At 39.7% G+C, this 4,608-nt stretch overlaps 1 non-coding gene across 1 annotated transcript; it reads right to left on the bottom strand.

The window, feature by feature from the left end:
• Window positions 1-531: 531 nt before the first annotated feature.
• Window positions 532-635, bottom strand: LOC127742751 (small nucleolar RNA R71). Its single transcript, XR_008004150.1, has one exon. It is a non-coding gene; the product is annotated as a small nucleolar RNA R71 (small nucleolar RNA).
• Between the last annotated feature and the right edge of the window lie 3,973 nt (window positions 636-4,608).

Genomic DNA, 4,608 nt, shown 5'->3' on the forward strand with positions numbered 1-4,608 from the left:
AGGGATAAAGATATTCTTGTTGAAGCTGATCCTGAACCTGAAAGGATTCTGAAGAGGAAGCTAAGAGAAGCTAAAGCACAACTCTCTGGAGAGGACCTGACAGAAATTTTCGGAAAAGAAGAAGACATGGCAGCCGAAAATAATAACAATGCCAAAGATGCAAGAAAGATGCTTGGTGACTATGCTACACCAACTTTCATCTTCTATGGAAGAAGCATCTCAATTCTTGCCATTGGAGCAAATAACTTTGAGCTTAAGCCTCAATTAGTTTCTCTAATACAGCAAAACTGCAAGTTTCATGGACTTCCATCAGAAGATCCTCATCAGTTCTTATCTGAATTCTTGCAGATCTGTGATACTGTTAAGACCAATGGGGTTGATCTCGAGGTCTACAGACTTATGCTTTCCCCCTTTGCTGTAAGAGACAGAGCTATAACATGGTTGGACTCACAACCTAGAGATAGCCTGAACTCTTGGAACAAGCTGGTCAATGCTTTCTTGACCAAATTCTTTCCACCTCAAAAGATGAGTAAGCTCAGAGTGGACGTCCAAACCTTCAGACAGAAGGAAGGTGAATCCCTCTATGAAGCTTGGGAAAGATACAAGCAATTAACCAAAAGGTGTCATTCTGACATGTTTCTAGAATGGAGCATCATATGCATATTCTATGATGGTCTGTCTGAAATATCAAAAATGTCATTGGATCATTTTGCTGGTGGATCCCTTCATCTGAAAACACATGTAGAAGCCCAGGAACTCATTGAGATGGTTGCAAATAACCAGTTCATGTACACTTCTGAAAAGAATCTTGTGAATAATGGGGTGACTCAGAAAAAAAGGAGTTCTTGAGATTGATACTCTGAATGCCGTATTGGCTCAGAACAAAATATTGACTCACCAAGTCAATATGATTTCTCATAATCTGACTTGATTGTAAGCTGCATCCGGCAGTGTTAAAGAAGCCTCTTCTGAAGGAGAGGCTTATGACCCTGAGAATCCTGCAATGGAAGAGGTGAATTACATGGGAGAATCCTATGGAAACACCTATAATCCTTCATGGAGGAATCATCCAAATTTCTCATGGAATGATCAACAGAAGTTTCAACAAGGCTTCAATAATAATAATGGTGGGAGAAATAGGTTTGGCAATAACAAACCTTTTCCATCATCTTCTCAGCAACAGACAAAGAATTCTGAACAGAGCCTCTCTGGCTTAGCAAATATAGTCTCTGATCTATTTAAGACCAGTCTCAGTTTCATGATTGAGGCATGGTCCTCCATCAGAAATTTGGAGGCACAAGTGGGTCAGCTGAGTAAAAGAGTTACTGAAACCCCTCCTAGTACTCTCCCAAGCAATACAGAAGAGAATCCAAAAAGAGAGTGCAAGGTCATCTACACGTCCAACATGGCCGAACTTATAGAGGGGGGAAAGGCAGTGATTCCCAGTGAGGAAGACCTCATGGGATGTCCACTGGCTAACAAGGAGTTCCTTATTGAGGAACCAAAGGAGTCTGAGGCTCATCTAAAGACCATAGAGATTCTACTGAACTTTCTATTACCATTCATGAGCTCTGATGAATATTCTTCCTTTGAAGAAGATGAAGTTATTACTGAAGAGCAAGTTGCTCAGTATCTAGGAGCAATCATGAAGCTGAATGCCAAATTATTTGGTAATGAGACTTGGGAGGATGAACCTCCATTGCTCATCAGTGAACTAAATGTATTGGTTCAACTGAGGTTACCTCAGAAGAAAGAGGATCCCGGAAGGTTCTTAATACCTTGCAACATAGGCACCATGACCTTTGAGAAGGCTCTGTGTGACCTAGGGTCCAGTGTAAACATCATGCCACTCTCTGTAATGGAGAAATAAAGAATCTCTGAGGTACAAGCTGCAAGAATCTCATTGGAGATTGCAGACAGATCGATGAAAAAGGCATATGGACTTGTAGAGGATGTCTTAGTGAAGGTTGAAGGCCTTTACATCCCTGCTGACTTCATAATCCTAGACATTGGGAAGGATGAGGATGAATCTATCATCCTTGGAATACCCTTCCTAGCCATAGCAAAAGTTGTGATTGATGTAGACAAAGGAGAGTTAGTCCTTCAAGTGAATGAGGACTATCTTGTGTTTAAGGCTCAAGGATTTTCCTCTGTAAACATGAAGAAGAAGCATGAAAAGCTTCATCCAACTCTCTCCATGCAAAGTCAAGCAAAGCCCCCACATCCAAACTCTAAGTTTGGTGTTGGGAGGCCACAATCATGCTCAGAGCATCTGTGAAGCTCTGTAAGAGCTTCCTATTAAGCTATTGACATTAAAGAAGCGCTTATTGGGAGGCAACCCAATTTTACTTATCTATATTAATTACTCTTTCATTTTGTTTTCTATTGTTATTTTATGTTTTCTTTAGGATGACGATCATGTGGAGTCACAAAAGCAACTGCAAAAATTAAAGCAAAATCAAAAATAGCATAAAAAATAGCACACCCTAGAGGACGAGCTTACTGGCGTTTAAACGCCAATAAGGATACCAAAATGGGCATTTAACGCCCAGCCTGGCACCATTCTAGGCGTTAAATGCCATAATTGGCAGGCAAACTAGCATTTAAACGCCAGTAAAGGAAGGAAAATAGGCGTTTAAACGCCCAGTCTGGCACCATTCTGGGCGTTAAATGCTAGAAATGGCAGGCAGACTGGCGTTTAAACGCCAGAAAAGGGTAGCAGACTGGCGTTTAACGCTAGAAATGCCACACAGAGGGCGTTTGAACGCAAGAAAGGTGCAGGGATGAGAACTCCTTGACACCTCAGGATCTGTGGACCCCACAGGATCCCTACCTACCCCAACTCACTCTCCCCCTTCTTCACACCTTTCCATAACACCCTCTTCATCACTCACATCCATCCACTATTTCCCATCTACACCTACTCACTCAAATTCAAACCATTACCCTCCCAAAACACTCCCAACCCCACATGGCCGAACCCTTCACACACCACCATCTCCTCCATTTCTTCTTCTTCTCCTTATTTCTTTCTTCTTTTGCTCGAGGATGAGAAACCTTTTATGTTTGGTGTGGAAAAAGCATTGCTTTTTGTTTTTCCATAACCATTAAATGACACCTAAGACCGGAGAAACCTCTAGGAAGAGGAAAGGGAAGGCAGTTGCTTCCAACTCCGACTCATGGGAGATGAAGAGATTCATCTCAAAAACCCATCATTAGAAAGAGGAAGGAACACCAAAAGCACTAAGGATGGAGTACCAAGAGCACTCTATTATCCACTATAAAATCAGAGAAGACCAAAGAGCCATGAGGGAGGAGCAGCAAAGGCAAGGAAGAGATATTGAGGAGCTTTAGCACTCCATAGGATCTTCAAGAGGAAGAACTAGCCGCCATCACTAAGGTGGACCTGTTCTTTAATTTCCTTGTTCTTTTTTTTCTGTTTTTCGGTTTCTTATGCTTTATGTTTTGTCTATGTTTGTGCCTTTATTACATGATCATTAGTGTCTAGTGTCTATGCCTTGAAGCTATGAATGTGCTATGAATCCTTCACATTTCTTAAATGAAAAATGTTCCTAATTACAAAAGAACAAGAAGTACATGAATTTCAAATTTTATCTTGAAATTATTTTAATTATTTTGATGTGGTGGCAATACTTTTTGATTTCTGAATGAATGCTTGAACAGTGCATATTTTTTGATAGTGGAGTTTATGAATGTTAAAATTGTTGACTCTTGAAAGAATAATAAAAAAAGAGAAATGTTATTGATAATCTGAAAAATCATAAAATTGATTCTTGAAGCAAGAAAAAGCAGTGAAAAGGAAAAAGCTTGCGAAAAAAATGGCAAAAAAAATAAAGGAAGAAAAAGAAAAAGCAAGCACAAAAAGCCAATAGCCCTTTAAACCAAAAGACAAGGATAAAAAGGATCCAAGGCTTTGAGCATTAATGGATAGAAGGGCCCAAAGGAATAAAATCCTGGCCTAAGCGGCTAAATCAAGCTGTCCCTAACCATGTGCTTGTGTCATTAAGGTCCAAGTGAAAAGCTTGAGACTGAGTGGTTAAAGTTGTGATCCAAGGCAAAAAGAGTGTGCTTAAGAACCCTGGACACCTCTAATTGGGGACTCTAGCAAAGCTGAGTCACAATCTGAAAAGGTTCACCCAATTATGTGTCTGTGGCATGTATGTATCCGGTGGTAATACTGGAAGACAGAGTGCTTTGGGCCACGGCCAAGACTCAATAAGTAGCTGTGTTCAAGAATCATCATACTTAACTAGGAGAATCAATGACACTATCTGGATTCTAAGTTCCTAAAGAAGCCAATCATTCTGAATTTCAAAGGATAGAGTAAGATGCCAAAACTGTTCAGAGGCAAAAAGCTAGAAGCCCTGCTCATCTAATTAATACTGATCTTCATAGATGTTTTTGGAATTCATTGCATATTCTCTTCTTTTTATCTTATTTGATTTTTAGTTGCTTGACGACAAACAACAATTTAAGTTTGGTGTTGTGATGAACGGATAATTTGTACGCTTTTTGGCACTGTTTTTAGTATGTTTTTAGTATGATCTAGTCAATTTTTAGTATATTTTTATTAGTTTTTAGTTAAAA

This window comes from Arachis duranensis, chromosome 1, assembly GCF_000817695.3.
Source record: "Arachis duranensis cultivar V14167 chromosome 1, aradu.V14167.gnm2.J7QH, whole genome shotgun sequence".
Classification (NCBI taxonomy): domain Eukaryota; kingdom Viridiplantae; phylum Streptophyta; class Magnoliopsida; order Fabales; family Fabaceae; genus Arachis; species Arachis duranensis.